General features: G+C 37.7%; 1 long non-coding RNA gene and 1 pseudogene across 1 annotated transcript; one reads left to right on the top strand and one right to left on the bottom strand.

Annotated features, from left to right (window-relative positions):
* Positions 1 to 729: 729 nt before the first annotated feature.
* LOC125250091 lies at positions 730 to 3,297 on the bottom strand. The gene is made up of 3 exons (XR_007180717.1): positions 2,810 to 3,297; positions 2,046 to 2,258; positions 730 to 1,928 (listed from the first exon to the last, which is right to left on the bottom strand). It is a non-coding gene; the product is annotated as an uncharacterized LOC125250091 (long non-coding RNA).
* Positions 3,298 to 7,391: 4,094 nt separating this feature from the next.
* Positions 7,392 to 10,242, top strand: LOC125269049 (annotated as a pseudogene).
* Positions 10,243 to 19,022: the final 8,780 nt, after the last annotated feature.

Here is a 19,022-nt window from a genome sequence, read left to right as displayed (position 1 = left end):
ACAGTCAGTGTTATGTTGAGATTCGTCTGTTCTTCTGAGGTCTTTTAAACAAATCAAATTTACATAAGAAGGAGACTCACTGTATGTCATTTCCATGTACAGAACTCTAATTATTTAACTATGCCGAGATAAATTCAATTTTCAATTCTAGGGCACCTTTAAAGCTCGTTGTATTTTGCTGTATCTGCTGCAGTCCATTTATGTAGTAAACAGTAACAGACAATGACCTACATGATTCCTGATTCCCAATTAGAGGTTTTTGTAATAGTGTTTTGAATTGATTTCTTCAGTATTTGTTAGGTTTGTGTGTCATCTGAGGCCAAAGTTTGATTTTGACAGAAGAGAATATGTTTTTGACTGAAATATTTGAGTCCGACAAATTGTTGTGTAGTTACGAAAATGTGTTTATATACTGTAAAAAATGTTTTTGTTGTTTCAACTTAAAAAATTAAGTGTGACGCTGCCTTAAAACTTCAAGTTTAGTCAACTCAAATATCCAAGCTCTCACTTAGTACATTTTCATATTTCAAGTTGACTAAACTTAAAAATGTAAGGCAGCGCAAACACTTTTTAAGTTTTTGAAGTTGAAAATTTTTTTATAGTGTAGTTGTGAGAAAATGGTGAATTGTTTCATGAATTGTGTGTAAGCAACATAGACAGAGAAAAAATATGGACTGTGACATCACCTGTAGGTTTCTGAAGAGCAGTTTTTTTGTCTCTAGAGGCCAGTCTATGAATTGCAGTTTAAGTCACTTCCGTAATGGCTTCAAGAGAAAAGGAGGGAGGTTTCCACAAGAAAACCTCTGATTTAGATAAAACTAACACAACATATTGAAATTTAATACTTTTCAATGTTTATTCTACTTTAGAGTATTCAATTATGCATCCTGTTTGCTACATCAAATTAAGAAATTGAAATTAAAAATCATACTCAATTAAAAAATTGTAATCATGATTGACAAAGGTTGACCTTGCTGATTAAGCTAGTTAAAAAGCTTATTAAGGACAAAAGCATCCGATGCGGATTGACTCATGCAATCCCAAATCCTCATACTCCACCAGTAAAGCGGAGTGACTTGAACCAAACATTTCCAATAATACACTGGCACTAAAACAAATAACAGCAAGCACTCAGGCAATAAAACAAATAAAAGGCCGCAAATTACAGAGCCCAATCAAAAAGAACAGATTCAGAGGAGAAACAGCATGACACAAGCAGTAGAAAGGAAATAAAAGCTGTATTTTGGGAGCAATGTTATTTATATTATAATGAGCTGAAGAGAAAGTGAGAGACTGTCTAATTGCACAATAACAGTAGCTGAAACAGTAAATCTTTGGGACGTTACCATGACTGTCAGTCTCTTTGCCGCTTTTCAACCATAATTAATTCAAGCTTCTGTTACTAATTAATTTGGCTCAGCTAATTAAACAAAAGAGGCACCTTGGGTTCCTATCTTTCTTTCTCTTTTTTCCTCTGTCCTCTGTCGTTGTTCTGCTTTTTTCCTTGGATTTTTTTTTGCAATTCAAGCAACAAAGTCTTAAAATTTGTTCTCTTCATCATACTGATGTTATTATTTCTTGTATTATGCCTGTTTGCCTTTATATGTTATTTAAGGTCCTAGTATAATCTAACTAAAATATAAACATAAACTAACTAAAATATGCACCATAGAAATTATTATACAATATATTATGTATAAAGGGCAAGCTATATATGTATATTTCAGGATCATCTTGGGTAATTGCAAAAAAACAGATGCTGTGAATGGTGCATCATAATAGAAAACACCTAGACCTCAGCTTCAATTGTCAGGGGATGATACAAAAGGAGGTTGGCATCTCAATAAGGTGAGAAATGACTCCGGTGACACTTACATGTCTCTCCAGTTGTAACAGGAAGCAACTGAACAGCATCACCTAACCTCCTTCTGCTTGTTGACAAAGAAAGAAGCACAACCTACGCATCAGATCACCCACACTTAGTATGCACATTTAGTATGCATTTAGTAAAAAACCCCTTTAGGTTTAATAATCATCTACTTTACCTGTTATTTTTCTTGCTGCAGTGACGTAGAATGAGGTTTTGTATGTGTCACCATGGCTAATATACTTTTTTCCAGCAGCACATCACAAAACAACAGGTATGGAAAAGGATAGCAGGAAAACATGGAAGACTTCCTTCATGCATGCTGAGGTCATCGCCTACTGCAGGGGTTTAAACAGGGGTCCAGAAACCCTAAGGGGGCCGCAAGGGAGTGCTAAAAAGTGTAAAAAAAAACTACAATAAAATAAAAATATAAAATAAATAAATCTGATTGAAATAAACAAGAAAATTTGATTAAAAAAAAAAATTATATAAATTTGATTAAATAAATAAATAATAACAGTACAGTACTATAGTGAGAAGAAAAAGACATAAGTGTTTTGTCCATAGTGCAATAAGGCATAAACTTTTCAGAAGTACCAAGTCTATGCCTAACTAATACATACTTCATAAATAATCATAGTACATAATGACGCATCAAGCCATGGTCCAGCATTTACCTCTCCAAATGGGTGTTTTTATCAGGGGTTAATTATCTATCTATAAGCATGGCAATTACACAGGTGCAATAACTGTGGGGAAATGACATTGGGATTGTAAAGGGCTACTAGAAACACTGACAGCTACCATATTCCAAAGCAAGCTTCACTTCTACTCTGGATCTCACACTACTGGCAAGGTCACTTTTCGCCCACAGTGAAGGGAAAGACCTTATGGCCAGCTTAATGCATGTTGCAGCCTCACTAATGCTAAGCATCTGCTTACCTAGATGACGTTGTTGTTCACCTTGAGAGTTGAGGTGCTGAACATCTGTTGCGACTCTGAGGACCTTTGCAGGGCTGGAAAGAGAAGTGCTGGCAATAAACTTGGTCTTGTAGCCGCTTTATCACCTTCTGGGCAGCACTTTTTCCTCATCAAAAACCATGCAGTGGATTGCAAAGGTAGGCTAACGTAACTAACTCGCGCTGTCAAATATCGAGTAGTACAATGGCTAAAATAGTTACAAAAATAAAATTTTTCGTCAATAATGTAACGTCTAGTCGACATTGGTGACAGTTATAACAGTTTTCCGGGTGTAAATATGTGATATCTTTAGATTAATCTCTTCACAGCACGCGCCGGTGTTTACCGTAAAAACAACGAACACCGTGATGCATGATTCACGAACTAGTGACTTTTATGATCATGTTCTTTTTAACGACTCAGTGCGATGATTTAAAGGTATAGTTCACCCAAAAATGAAAAATCTGTCATCATTTACTCATCCTCAAGTTGTTCCAGACCTGTATGAATTTCTTCTGCTGAACACAAAATAAGATATTTTGAAGAATGTGAGTAACCAAACAGTTGATGGACCCCACTGACTTCCATAGTATGAAAAAAAAAAAACTATGGAAGTCAATAGCTATGTTTCCATCCACCTATTTTTATGCACATTTTGGGATATTGCATAAAAGAAAACGCTGGAACGCCAAGATGCGCATAAATTCTAAAAACGCGCATATAAAACCTATGCGCTCAAATGAGTAGGATAAATATTTTATGCGACACGAAAACATAGGCAAAAACTACAATGGAAACTCTTTTACTGAATAAATTCCTTGATGCACATAAAAAAATACATGTGACTTTGACATTGTGTAATGCCTGAGCAAAGTCTGTCATTAAAGTGGTTCGATTTAACTGAACCTTCGCCGGGAGTTTGATTGACAAGCGATCTAACGAATCATAACGCAGAATCCGCCATTTTGTCCGACAAAGCAGTCAGGAGTTAGAAGGATAACCTCGGTGGACTTGAACTTGAAAAATGGTGTGTACTGACAACTTTTCTTCTGATGTTCATTCATGTTTATTATTTGATGCTATAAATTAACTAGAAGGAAGAGATGATCGGTTCACGAGCCGCTTGAGCTGAGGCGCTACAGCGATCTGTCACGACACATTAAAGAGCCACAAAATGGTTTTTATTGTTTGAATTTCTTAAAAAAAATGACACAATTTGAAAGCTGGGACTTTAATATCGTTCTCTGTCCAGTATGTCGGTGTGTTGTCAGTGTCCTCTTTGCTCCGTGATGTATTTTTCACTCTGTGTGGCGTCACAGCGCCACGGCTTGTCGGACAAAGCAACAGTAACTAAGGGGTGCAGGTCTTTGCGAAGGGTCAGTTCCCTCCCAGAAGTGCCTCACACAATTGCATTCACAAATACCAGGCATTTGAGTGCAAGATAACATGACAGCCTTTATTGGGTTTCATCTGCATGCTCTGAGGTGCAAATAATTTATTATATATGAAAATTATTATATTCATTGGATTCTATTGCAGAAACTTCATTTTTCTTAGTGATATTTAGCATCAGTGTATCAGGAAGTGACGTTTTTGTTCTCTTTGACTCACTGGATGGAGAAACTGCTTTATTCGCAAATGTTTTATGCAATATTCAAAATTTGCGCATAAGTTAAATACGCAACTTTGGATGGAAACGTAACTAATGGGGTCCCATCAGCTGTTTGGTTTCCGACATTTTTCAAAATATCTTCTTTTGTGTTCAGCAGAAGAAAGAAATTCATACAGGTCTGGAACATCATGGGGGTGTGTAAATGATGACAAAATTTTCATTGTTGAGTGAACTATCCCTTTAAGAAACTATAAATGTTAATTTGGTTGCAGTACTAAATTACTGTAATTGAAATAAAAATAAATTAATATAGAAATATATATTAAAAATAGCCTATAAAAAACGAATATAATTTTTAATAATTAGTAGGCTATGTAAAAAATGCTAAAACACTGCTGTGTCGGCAACATATCGGAACCATATATGACCTTAAAAAAAACCAAAACAAAACAAAAAACAGAAGGAAACATAAACAAAACAGAGTGATAATTATATGACAAATAGCCTACAGCATGTAATAGGAACTAAACCATTTTTGAACAACTATCTTTATCGAGCAATTCTGTAGTTTGTACAACAAATTTCATTTGTCTATAATATGTTTAATCTCTCTGTCCTAAATATTCTGCTATAGTATTCACTTAGTTTATTTTTGTTTGTTTTTTGCATTGTTAAACTGACATTTACATTCTCTAAGAGATTTTGTAACAGTGTGAATCACAATGCTGACGCATTGTTCCAGAAATAACAACAGCAGCAAACATATCCATGATCTTCACAGTTATATTACTGCTGTCATAGTGACATATGTTTAAGAGTTCTGCAATTGATTTAGCCACAAAGTGGGTTCAATGATTTCTATAGTTTGTTTAGAGATTTTGTTACTCTATGGTTAAACATCACTAAGGGGATCAAGCAAGGTTGTTCTGGCCCCCAGGGGCCTCTGGTATCTATGGTGATGTACTTAATTGATGAATTGATTGCCTTGATTAATGGGGAGCAAGAGCAAAGACAGATGTTCGATTCTGTTGAGCAAACCGACGGCCTCACACGCTGCTCACAATCATGTGGGATGAGCACCTTCATGAATGTAAAGTGATGTAGGCCTGCTTCATAGCACTCTTGTTATGTCAACGTGTCAACTTGTGTTAACCTCGCAATTCATTTTGAAGACATATAGCTGATTGCATTTCAGGTTCTGTTTTCAATTTCTGACTGATGTGCTGGTCAGTCGTAGTAGAAAAGCTAGAGTATGTTTTAATAGCTTTCTCACCGCAAAAATTGTTATTATTTCTCAATAATTGCACAGTAGCACTGACCGTTCGCAAAGACCCGCCCCCTTTAGTTACTGTTGCCATGTCTGACAAGCCATGCCGATCTCTCGCAACACATCATGTTCTCACAGAGTGAAAAATACATCGCGAAGCAAAGAGGATACTGACAACGCGTCGACAGACAAGATAGAGCAGGTTACTTTTGCTATGAAACTTTTGCTTTTGAAATTTCAAATTTTGTCATTTCTAAAGAAATTTAAACAATAAATACCATTTTGTGGCTCTTAAATGTGTCGTGACAAATCGCTGTAGCACCTTGTGAACCGATCATCTCTTCTTAGTAGTTCATTTATAGCATCAAATAAACATGAATGAACATCATAAGGAATGTTGTTTCAATTTTTCAAGTTCAAGTCCACCGACGTTAATCTACTAACTCCCCTGACTGCTTTGTTGGACAAAATGGCGGATTCGGCGTTATGATTGGTTAGATCGCCTGTCAATCAAACTCCTGGCAAAGGGTCAATTGTAATTTAACATGTACTAACGATGAACAATACTTCTACAGCATTTATTACTCTTAGGTAATGTTAATTTTACCATTTACTAATACATTTTAATATCAAAATGTTAATGTTTATGTTAGTATGTAATGTTAGTTAATGCACTGTGAAGTAACAAACAATTAACAGTTTTATTTTTATAAACTACAATAAGAACGAAAAAAATTACTCATTGTTAGTTCATGTTAGCCAATGCATGAGACAGATGAGACATACAACAGTAATATTGTGAAATATTATTACAATTTAAAATAACTGTTTTCTATTTGAATATATTTCACAAAGTAATTTATTCCTGTGATGGCAAAGCTGAATTTTCAGCATCATTACTCCAGTCTTCAGTGTCACATATCCTTCAGAAATCATTCTAATATGCTGATCTGCTGCTCAAGAAACATTTAATGTGTACAATTGTACAAAATATTTGTGTACAATATTTTTTTTTCAGGATTATTTGATGAATAGAAAGTTCAAAAGAACAGTGTTTATCTGAAATCTAATCTTTTGTAACATTATAAATGTCTTTACTGCCACTTTTGATTGATTTAATGCATCCTTGCTGAATAAAAGTATTCATTTCTTTAATTTCTTTTCAAAAAAATAAAAATAAAAATTCTTACTGACCCCAAACTTTTGAACGGTAGTGTATAATGCTACAGAAGCTTTGTATTTCAGATAAATGCTGTTCTTTTGAACTTTCTATTCATCAAGGAATCCTGAAAAAAAAGTACACAACTGTTTTCAACATTGAAAATAATCATAAATGTTTACTGAGCAGCAAATCAGCATATTAGAATGATCTCTGAAGGATCTTGTGACACTGAAGACTGGAGTAACGATGATGAAAATTCAGCTTTGCATCACAGGAATAAATTACTTTGTCAAATATATTTAAATAGTACACAGTTATTTTAAATTGTAATAATATTTCACAATATTACTGTTTTTTACTGTATTTTTAATTAAATAAATGTAGCCTTGGTGAGCAGACGAAACTTCTTTTAAAAACATTAAAACATCTTAGTGGTTCCAAACTTTTGGACTGTACTGTACATATATATATATATATATATATATATATATATATATATATATATATATATATATATATATATATTAAGTCCCTTAAGAAGCAGCACAAGGAAGCCAGTGAGGAGCAACGCCCCCCCCTGGAGGAGTTGAGAGCTGTCTTGAGGAAAAGGCTGATGACCTTGCGCAGGGCAGAATGACACCGAAGGCGCCGAGATAGGAGAGATCCAGGAAGAGAGCTTCGTTTATTGCCAACCCCTTTGGCTTTACTAAACAGCTCCTGGGACAGAAGTGTGATGGAAAGTTGCTATGTTCAAAAGAGGAAATTTACCAGCATCTGCGCAGCACTTATAGCGACCCTCACCGGGAGGAAGAGTTGGGTCAGTGTAGCATTCTTGTAAATCCACCCCCCCCACCAAGGAGTTTGACAGCAGGGAACCACTGTTAAAAGAAGTCCAGGAGGTTGTGCGCAAGGCACGATCTAGCTCTGCCCCTGGACCAAGTGGGATCCCTTACAAGGTCTACAAGAACTGCCCCTTGCTACTCAGGCGACTCTGGAAAATCATTCGAGTCATTTGGAGAAGAGGAAAGGTGGCACAGCAGTGGAGATTTGCTGAGGGAGTCTGGATCCCCAAAGAAAAAGATTCCAAGAAGATCAATCAATTTAGAATAATCTCATTGCTGAACGTGGAAGGAAAGATCTTCTTCAGTATAGTAGCAAGGCGTCTGAGCAACTTCCTCTTAGCTAACAACTACATAGACCCATCTGTGCAAAAGGGAGGAATTGCTGGTGTCCCAGGCTGCTTAGAACACACTGGAGTGGTAACTCAGCTCATCCGGGAAGCTCGGGATCATAAGGGAGACCTTACGGTACTGTGGTTAGACCTAGCCAATGCATATGGCTCTATCCCCCACAAGCTGGTCCAGACCACCTTGACCAAGCACCATGTGCCACATCACATTGCAGATCTGATCTTGGACTATTACAACCATTTCAGGATGCGAGTCTCTGCAGGAGGTGTGACATCAGATTGGCACAAACTGGAGGTGGGAATAATCACAGGCTGCACCATCTCAGTGATTCTATTTGCGGTGGCGATGAATATGATTGTCAAATCGGCTGAGCCTGAGTGTCGAGGGCCCCAAAGTAGAGGAGGGGTCCGCCAACCGCCAATTAGAGCATTTATGGATGACTTGACAGTCACCACAGAGTCAGTGCCAGGAGGAAGGTGGATACTCCAAGGACTGGAAAAGCTCATCCGGTGGGCACGGATGGAGTTCAAACCAACCAAGTCCCGTTCGCTAGTGCTGAAGAAAGGCAAGGTCACGGAGAAGTTCCATTTCAGCATCAAAGGGGCAAAGATACCATCACTGTCAGAACAGCCAGTGAAAAGCTTGGGCAAGGTTTTTGACAGCAGCCTCAGAGACTCCACATCAGTCCAGTCAACCTGCCAGGAGCTGGGCAGCTGGTTAAGAGCAATAGACCGTTCTGGCCTCCCCGGCAAGTTTAAAGCATGGATTTACCAACATGGTGTCCTGCCAAGAATACTCTGGCCGCTACTTGTGTATGAGGTTCCCATTTCTACGGTGGAGACCTTGGAAAGAAAGGTCAGCAGCTGTCTCAGGAGATGGTTAGGGTTGCCCAGGAGCCTCAGCAACATTGCCCTCTATGGAAATACCACAATGCTCCGGTTGCCTCTGAAATCCCTGGAAGAGGAGTTTAAAGTGACTCGGGCACGCGAGGTGGTGATGTATAGAGACTCCAACGACCCAAAGGTGGCCCAGGCAGGAGTGCTGGTGAGGACAGGGAGAAAGTGGAGCGCCCAAGCCGCTGTGCTGGATGCACAGGCACGTCTGAGGCACAAAGAGCTTGTGGGAGTGGTGGCCCGAGGCAGAGCAGGCTTGGGGATGTTCCCAACACCTCCTCGACTTAAAGAATTGAAGGGGAAGGAGAAACGCAGTCGAATACAGGAAGAGGTCAGAGCTGCTGTGGAGGAAGGAAGGATGAGTAGAGCAGCTGGAATGGGGCAACAGGGGGCCTGGACAAGGTGGGAGCAGGCCATGGACCGCAAGGTCACCTGGACGGAGCTCTGGCAAAGCGAGCCACACCGCATAACCTTCCTGATTCGGGCAGTGTACGACGTCCTGCCTAGTCCAGCAAACCTCTGTACGTGGGGAAAAGCAGACACACCAACTTGCCAATTGTGCCCAGCTCGGGGAACACTGGAGCACATTCTGAGTTCCTGCCCAACAGCGCTCGGCCAGGGTCGGTACACTTGGCGTCACAACCAGGTGCTGAAATCTATTGCAGACACCATCAGCAAAGAGATCAGCAAAGGCGGCTGAGGGAGCAACACCAATTGCTCAATCGCATTTGTTAGGGCAGGAGAACAGCCAAAAGCAGGGAGGAAGGCACCAGCAGGGATCCTGGCATCAGCCAAGGACTGGAAACTCTCTGTGGATTTGGAGAAGCAGCTGAAATTCCCCCAGCACATTGTGAGCACAACTATGAGGCCAGATATCATCCTAGTCTCAGAGAGCACCAAGAGCATAATCATCATGGAACTGACTGTGCCATGGGAGGACCGCTTGGGAGAAGCCCATGAAAGAAAGATGACCAAATATGAACATCTGGTCACAGACTGTCGAGCACAGGGCTGGAAGGCGAGATGCATGCCTATCGAGGTTGGCTGCAGAGGATTTGTGGGGCGCTCCCTTTACAAAGCCTTTACTGCGCTGGGCATTACAGGAACAACAAGGAGCAGGGCCATTAAGAACATCACCGACGCAGCCGAGAAAGCCTCGAGATGGCTCTGGATCCGCAGAGGAGCACCATGGGGGCAAGCGAGTGCTACCTGAACACAAGTCGCGGTCTGATCAGCCGCGGCTGGGTCGCCTGGGCGAGGGTGTCTGATGTTGAAAGACCCGAAACATCCGAGGACCCCTGGTAACATCACTGATGATGTGTTCAGGTGCATCTGAAGATGTGTTTCAAGAAAAAAAAAAAAAAAAAAAAAAAAAAAAAATAAAATATATATATATATATATATATATATATTTATATATATATACATATATAGTTCCTGAATATTATTTATAAAAAATACAAAAATCCATGTCAAATTTATTCGTGTAGTGAAATTCACAATATGCATTGAGCAGCAGAGCAGCTTCACAGGAAAATATTGCTTTAATATGATATTCAAGTTATGAGAACACAGTGTTATTTTTTTTTTAGTGCTTTGTTTCCATATTTCAACTCAATCTTTTTTATTCTTCTGTCAAATAATGCATATACTTCAGCTTCCTTCCTGTTTAATATTAATTTGCATCGTTGGAGGGCATTTACTCTGTGCAGCTGTGTTCCAGATGTGCGTCATTATGTCTGCAGCAGCTGCTGACACGCAAATTACTGGAGAAAGAAGGTGCTACAAATTTATTCATTTTTTTTAAGTGTGTAAATATGACTTAATCAGTCGCCCTCCACATGTTCTCCCTCTCTCTCTCGGTCTCTCTATCCTGCTGTCTCTCTGTTCTCCAGGTAATCTAGGCACTAAAATAGAGCTCATAATTTCAGAATAAGACAGACTTAAACAGCCTCTGACAGCCATTTCCAGCATCTTTTCCCAAGATGCTTTGCTTCACACGTAAATGGCCTCTCTCTGACATTTACTGCCATTTACTCGCCTGTATGAAATGCGAATGGGTCGATCTCTCTTCGTGAACCAGTGACAACCACAGCAAGAAGTAAACCTTGTTTTGGAAACCAAAGACAGGAAATAGGACTCTTTCAGAGCCCGACAGACAGTCTGTATATTTAACCTAGTTTAACGAGTCTGCTCCCAGAACAAAAAATATGTTATTTACAGATATTTCGACACATATTACAGTGCTACATAGGAAATGTGGCATCTTCATACGTAAATGAGATCAAATAAATGTGTTTTTGTCTGTGTATTTGTGTGTAGGCAATACAGAATTATTATCTCTTGTAAATCAAGAGCATTGTCGTGTTTTATGACCACACTACAGTGCCGTAAGATGTTTTTCTTCTCGTCTTCTTGTTTCTAGGTCACTGTCTCATTGGTTGTTGCTATTCCAGCTATTAGGAGGTAGGAATATCATAAAGGGTTTGATACTTCCTGCTGACATGGAAATCTCTCTCTCTCCATGAGTTAAGTCCTCCTTTTCCCCTTCCTCTCTAACTCCTCCACCTCTGTGACGTCTGAAACGTGAGCTGTAATTTCATCCGTGAGTTTGAGCAAATCTCAGGGATGAGGAGCACCTCCTGTGACTTTTTTTTTTGTTTTCTTTTTCTCTGAGTTAAAGTTAAAGAGTCATATTACCATTCGAAGGTTTGCGGTCAGTAAGATTTTTTTGTTAAATAATTAATACTTTTTTAAAAAGTACTTTTAGAAATTAATCATTTTATTCAGCAAAGATGCATTAAATTGACCAAAAGTGACATTAAAGACATTTATATTTTATATTGTTACAAAAGATTTCTATTTCAGATAAATTAGTTCTATTCCTTAAAGAATCCTTACATATATATATATATATATATATATATATATATATATATATATATATATATATATACACACAGTGCTGCTTGAAAGTTTATGAACCCCTTGCAGAATCAGTGAAAATGTGAATAATTTTAACAAAATAAGAGGGATAAGAGGGATGCATGTCATTTTTTATTTAGTACTGTCCTGAATAAGTTATTTTACATAAATGATGTTTACATAAATTCCACAAGACAAAAAAATGAATTTATAAATATGACCCAATTCAAAAGTTTACAAACCCTTTATTCTTAATACTGTGTGTGGTTACCTGGATGATCTACGAATGTTTTTTATGTTTTGTGATGGTTGTTCATGAGTCTCTTGTTTGTTCTGAGCTCTGTTCTTCAGAAAAATCCTCCTGGTCCCAAAAATTCTTCAGATTTCCTGCATCTTTTGTGTATTTGAATCCTTTCCAGCAGTGACTGATTTTGAGATCCATCTTTTCACACTGAGGACAACTGAGGGACTCAAACTCAACTATTAAAAAAGGTTCAAACATTCACTGATGCTCCAGAAGGAAACACGATGCATTAAGAGCCGAGGGGTGAAAACTTTTGAATTTGAAGATCAAGGAATATTGTACTTAATTTGTCTTCTGGCAAACATTTAAGTATCTTCTGTTGCTTCCGAAGGGCAGAACCAATGAAAAAAAAAAAAAAAGATATTTAAACAAAATGAGAAAAATTTGGACATCTTTTATCCTGTTCAAAAGTTTTCACCCCCCGGCTCTTAATGCATCGTGTTTCCTTCTGGAGCATCAGTGAAGGTTTGAACCTTTTTTAATAGTTGTGTTTGAGTCCCTCATTTGTCCTCAGTGTGAAAACACAGATCTCAAAATCATACAGTCACCTCTGGAAAGGGTTCAAATACACAAAAGATGCTGGAAAACTGAAGATTTTTCAGGACCAGGAGGATTTTTTTGAAGAATATTGGGCAGTTTAACTGTTCAGGATAAACAAGGAGCTCATGAACAACCACAAAACAAAAAAAAACAGTCGTGGATCATCCAGGTAACCACACATTAAGAATCAAGGGTTCACAAAATTTTGAGCGGGACGTTTTTATAAATTCAGCAATTTTTTGTCTTGTGTACCATATGTAAACATTTTTATGAAAAATATCTTACTCAGGACAGTACTAAACAAAAATAAAAAAATAACATGCATATTGTTTTACCCCTCTTATTTTGTTATTTTTTTCACATCTTTATATATATATATATATATATATATATATATATACACACACACAATTTTTTTCATGATATTTTTCCTCTGAGGTCAGTGTACAATGTTTTAGTGCCAAATCCAGTCATAGTTTTCCACACTCTCTCTCTGTCTGACCTTTACAATTGAACAGACTGTTATTTGTGACTGCGCCTTCAAGATGTCTATGTCTTTTACATGCAAAATGAGTAATAGAGCCTTGTTGCATTGATTAAAAAAGTAGATTAGGTAGGTAAATATAGTTACATTGTTAATTATAAAAGTAAATTAGTAAAAAAGGTTAGTTCAGAGTTGACTTTAAGGACAGCTTCAGCCATGTGATGCTGCCTTGGAAACATTCAAGAGTAAAATGCCTCACAACCATGACTCCCTTCTCCTTCAAAGGGCAAAAATTCAGTCTACAAAATTGTACCTTTAGGGGTACAACAGCTTGTCACTGGGGCAGTAACCTTAAAAGGCCAACTTTGTACCTTATCTACACCTAAAATGTGTATGTTAATACCTTAATACGTACCCTTAAAGTACTGCTATGAACTTTTACAGGTAAACATTTTACAATTTTACAGTGTAGCGGGTTCACAAACAGGGAAGAAGAGCTGAAAATATTAGTTTTTTTGTACCTCAAACTTTGTAACTTGCTTATTACCTTGTGGAGTTGCTGAACATTGATAAATACAAAAACTGTCTGCTTCTCAGTGTACAGTGCGTACATCTGCAACAATAAAACATTTAAATGTGGGTTTTTTTTGTTTGTTTTGTTTCAAAAGTTTTAGTTATCTATAAGTTGTATATAAAGCAATGTCTTCATGAACAGCGTCATGTCTCTCTTCAAACCCAAATACATTGTGAATTATCCAGGCTACAACATCTACCAGGAAAAGACAATACCAAAACAATCCCATTGATTCAGTGTTCACAAGCCTACTGTAATTGAATTATTACAAACATTTCTGGCTGCCTTACTGGCTTTTAAAAAGCTAAATTTGCTCTTTTAATAATGAATAAGTCTGTCTTAGATAAATATTTTAATGATCTTAATAAATTATCAGGCTGATCAAAGAGCCACGGAATGCTCAAGTGTCCCAAAATGTCTGTTCATCCCTGTTTCTCAGATGATGAAGGTGAGGAAAGACAGTAAAAGTAAGTGAGAGAAAAATAGCAAGAGTACATCAGGTTAGAAAGAAAGAGTGATGAGAGAATAGAGGTATAAAGTAATTGGGGAGTTGAGCTGATGGAAATGGAGGGATCAGGAGAGAGAGATGAGCTCATTTGGCGGCGAGAAAGAGGGAGGAGTTTGATTACAGAGACATTTTCCACCCTCTCTCTCTCTCTCTCTGCATCTATCCATCCATCTCACACACTTGTACTCTGCCAAGGGAGCTGAACAGACGTATCTGGGAAAACAAACATGAGGGATTATATGCCACAGAAACACACACGCACAAACACAAATCAAAACAAACAAACCGAAAAGAGTTTTCCTGATGGAGAAGGAACAGGAAATGGATGCAGAAATTATGCACAATGTGGAAAGACTGAAATATAAATGCAAAGCTGCCAAGGACAACAGGTGGATAGACACATAGCATCCTTGATTCATAGTTAAAGAGTTTGAAAGTCTCAAATGATCAGTATCACACTAACATGATCAGCTTTTCTCTCTCTTTTCTTTTAGTCCTGTAAAATAACACCAACAGCCCCCTCCCCCCTTTCCGCCCTCTCTCCTTCTGGACCCGGAGTCAAAAGTAATTTATACTGACTGACAGCTCCTGACAAACAGAGTGAGAGAGAAAGACAGAGAGAACAACAAAAAGAGGGGGAGGCTTGGTGGAGGTGAGGAGATGAAATATCGGTGTTGTTTGGTCACAATAAGAGATTAGGAATATATGAGAGAGGGCTGCCTACATTCTGATTGGATGAGTCATGTTTAAAGCAGTGTTGCTATTGGGAACTAAAACAATTGAAATAAAGCTGAAATAAAATATAGATATTAGATGAAAAACTAAAAAAAAAGCTTAAATGAAAAATATTAATGTCGCCTTGGAAACAAACAGAAATTAATTAAGTTCAAGTATTAAAATGACTAAAACTAAACTGAAATTAAATGGAAACTGAAAAAGCTAATAAATTCTACATAAATAAAACTTCATGTACACCCACCTGTGACTGCACATCTTTGAAAATTCTGTTATATAAAGTTTCTCATTTTGCAAGGGAATGCACAGTTGTAATTTGCGAGAGAACACAAAAGCACTGACAAATAATTTCTCCTCCATCTCATATTTTTTTCATTCATCATGTCCCATTAGGGGCTCTGTAGTAAGAGCACATCGTTCAAAATAAAAGTTGCGCATCAAAAGAAAACATAGAATTACATTTGTTGTTGTTGTTTCTTCTTTTGTTCTCTTCTTTCTGCACACTCCAGTTGAGAATCACTGGTTTAAATGATAAATGAAGTTTAAATGAAGTTTGAGGCATTTAGTTACATTTGCATCTAGCTGCAGTCCGTAACTTTTTTTTGTTCGAAATGATTCAAAATCATTTTTTGAGCAAGTACATTACCAGCCAGTGTTCAAAACTATCTCCTTACCTTAGCCTGATTCACAACGGTAAGCTTGTAATAATGTTTTATAATTCGGATGGTACTGGTGGTTAAATTCGAGCATGCATCCATTCGTCTTTGTTCCATTACGTCACGTCTGTTTACATGAAGAAGGAGTCCCAACTAGTAGGTTGTATGGCATGTTGGTCAGAACAAAAGTGGCAGATTTGTTACTTACTTGTTCAGATGACATTTTCCGGTGAAAATTCTTATTTTCGTCATACTTCCAAGACTACAATCTGTGATTCCGAAGTACAGTATCCACACCGGTGCGGCGACTGACAGCAAACATTAGATTAATCCGCGCTGAGGAGCCGTGTAGATGATAATTCCGCAAATAATTGCAATTGCAGGTTTCGAACAGAGATGGCGACAAAGAGGCAAAACTTACGGACTGCAGCTTTAAACAATAATAAAAATGCTTATTTGGATTATTAGTAAGATCATGTTTTTTTTTTTAATGATCTGTTGCCATTGTTTTATAAAAGTTGTGCATTACAGTGATTTTACCACAGTTAACATTGCTCCACATCATGCCTAATGACACTTCTAAACTGTGGTAAAATCACAATAACAGTACACTGAAAAATGTTTGGTTCTAGAAACAATTTTTACTCAGAAATTGCTAGTAAATTTAACAAACAATTACAAAGAAACAAAAAGTAATACGTTGAAGTAAATATGAAATTTTGAAGTAGAAAAAATGAAAAAGTATTTTCTTGTAAAACACACTCCAATAATCTTTTATTTACAACTTCAAAAACCACTGCCCCTCATGGCTTATATGCTAAATGCCAGTAAACCCTCTTGCATGGAAGATCACAGACCTGCAGAATTCAGATCCTGGAAGAGATGAACTGAACAGACAGATAAACACAAAACAAATGAGTACATGGGTTTATCCAAGGCCACTTGCCTCCATTTAGAAGAGAAATGGCATGATCAGGCGGGAGAGAGAGAGAGTATCTGAAATGATTAAAGATAAGTTACCCCCGGCCTGAGCGCTCATTGCCCCTTACTTCTCCCACAAGACCTCTGGACTCATCCGTTCCTTCCCTGTGGAGCCGAGAGCCACTGCTGCATCACAGCAATAATTCAAAAACACAGACCCGGAGACTCATTTTGAGTACAAAGATACTATGCGTGCAGGAAGAAACACAGGGAAACAAATGCCATGGGTTCAGTTCACAGAGAACACCTTGAATGCACCGTAAAAGTGATAGACTGTAAATGTGGATATGTAAGTGATCAAAAGCAGTAAGACTGGATTGTGTGAGATGAGTCCCCGTGACCAGTTGAAGGCTAAGCTTCCCCCACCCCAGTCTCTATTGGCCCCGGCCCATTTTCTGAAACATCAGTGCTGTAGATCAGCCTGTTTAAATGAGTTAGAAATATTTAACAGCAATCAAAGCTCACAGAGCCACCGGCAACCAAAACACTCAACAAAAACATTATCATATATGCAGATTATTCTCCCTCTGTTCCTCTTGTTCTTTCCTTGACCTCGTTTTTTTTCTTGTCTCTGCTGCTTTTTATCAACTCTCAGTGGGTGAATCTCACGAAAGCAGTCGGGAAAGTATTGTTGTAACCTTTACGATTTGTTCCATTGTGACAATATTTTCATGATAGTTAAATGGGTACTTCACTGCTTGCAAAATGGGCTTTTTTATAAAACTTGGCTGCCTATACAGTAGAAAAGGTGATTTTTTTTTATGTCTGTGCTACCTGACTAGATAAAACGGAAAAAAGGCTGTTGTTCCCTTTTGCCAAATAGGTAGGAAAACTCCAAGGCCACTTCCACCAGTCTGCTATGGATACACTTGTCCAGAGTCAAATTCTGCCTTGCTTTAGTAGGAAATTCTTTTTAGCAAACTTTTAGTCATAATGGAGTCGACTTGTATTGTTCCTGGAAATTCAAAGAGTAATTGTTTAGTGGGAGTGAGTTACCTTCGGTTTCCAGTGAAGGATCCAGAGTGTTGTAGGCAGTGGCTACAGCCTGCAAAGAAATATAAATATGTAGTGAACACCACAACAGGAAATCTGAAAAACCTCCATGTTTATAGTCAAAATTTCAAACTGAATGATCATGAACACAGTGTTTTTGGCCAAACAGAGGGGAAAACTGAAAGAAAAACTGCTGTTCTGTCAGTTTCACCCAATGCAAAATGCTGTCGCATACAGGTAAGAAAGCTGCTGCCTTTTACCAAAATGTTGTTTAAAGAGTAGACAGTACAATTTTCAGTAATAAACCTACCCTTACAGTTACTGTTCGCTTAAAGTACACATGAAATCAAAATTGACCTTATTTATTTTGTTAGCTCAAATTGCTAGTTTTGTGGTGAACAATTCATCCGTGCAAGTCAATCCACACAAAAAAAATAGTTTGGCTTCGTAATATTTAATCAAAATCTGAAAATGCTCCTCCCCTCTGCAACGGTGCCCCTTCTCTAATGACATCAGTTTGACGGCTTGGGTTGTAAACGCTTAAACCACTCCCTTCCAACGGTTAGTCTGCTATGAGCGAGAGATGGAGAGGAGGAGCACTAAAATAAAACTCTGCTCTCTATTCAATATTCCGTTTCACTTGGAAATACGTCACAGCACTGGACAAAAGTCGTTTGCAACTTCCGGTTTACGCGGACTTTAATAACCCTCTGTCGACCTGACTGTCCATGGGCGGAAATTCAAAAATGCGGAAGTATAGCCCTGGAGCTGTCAAAATTCCGCTGGATGATGTGTTTTGCATCATCCAGCAAATTTTTGCTGACAAATAAACGTGAATTTCTCGGTCCAGGTAACAAGGAGAATGAATAAACCCCACTTCCCCAAATGCAGTTGCAACACAGGCTCACTGGAAATACTAAGAATGTAATGGTGTTAAAATTTGCTATCATGTTCTGCATTGTTTTCTTTTGAATCTGTATTTGATATTCGAGATATGAGATAAAAAGAACATTATTTCTTTAAATTAAAATAAATCATATTTAATTTCATGACAATTAAGCATATAGTAACATAATGCAAAAAATCGCTGAACAAAATTTTAAAATTTTTCGGAATTTTTAAAAATGTGTTGGCTGATTCTATAGACTAGAGTCATAAAATAAAAATAAAATAAATAAATACATATTTCTCAAACTACTACAGCAAAGTTGAGTGAGTTCGACCACACACATACAGCACCTGCACTAATACATGTAGCATTTCTATAAATTGCTTTGAATAAATTTCTGCAATTTGGAAATTATTTTTTCATTGTTTTTTAGATTAAAATATTCTACATTAGATTCACACATATTTTTACTTTTACAAGAG

This window comes from Megalobrama amblycephala, linkage group LG1, assembly GCF_018812025.1.
Source record: "Megalobrama amblycephala isolate DHTTF-2021 linkage group LG1, ASM1881202v1, whole genome shotgun sequence".
In the NCBI taxonomy this organism is placed as follows: Eukaryota; Metazoa; Chordata; class Actinopteri; order Cypriniformes; family Xenocyprididae; genus Megalobrama; species Megalobrama amblycephala.
Note: the sequence above shows the minus strand (reverse complement) of the source record. Positions and strands in the feature narration are given on the sequence as shown.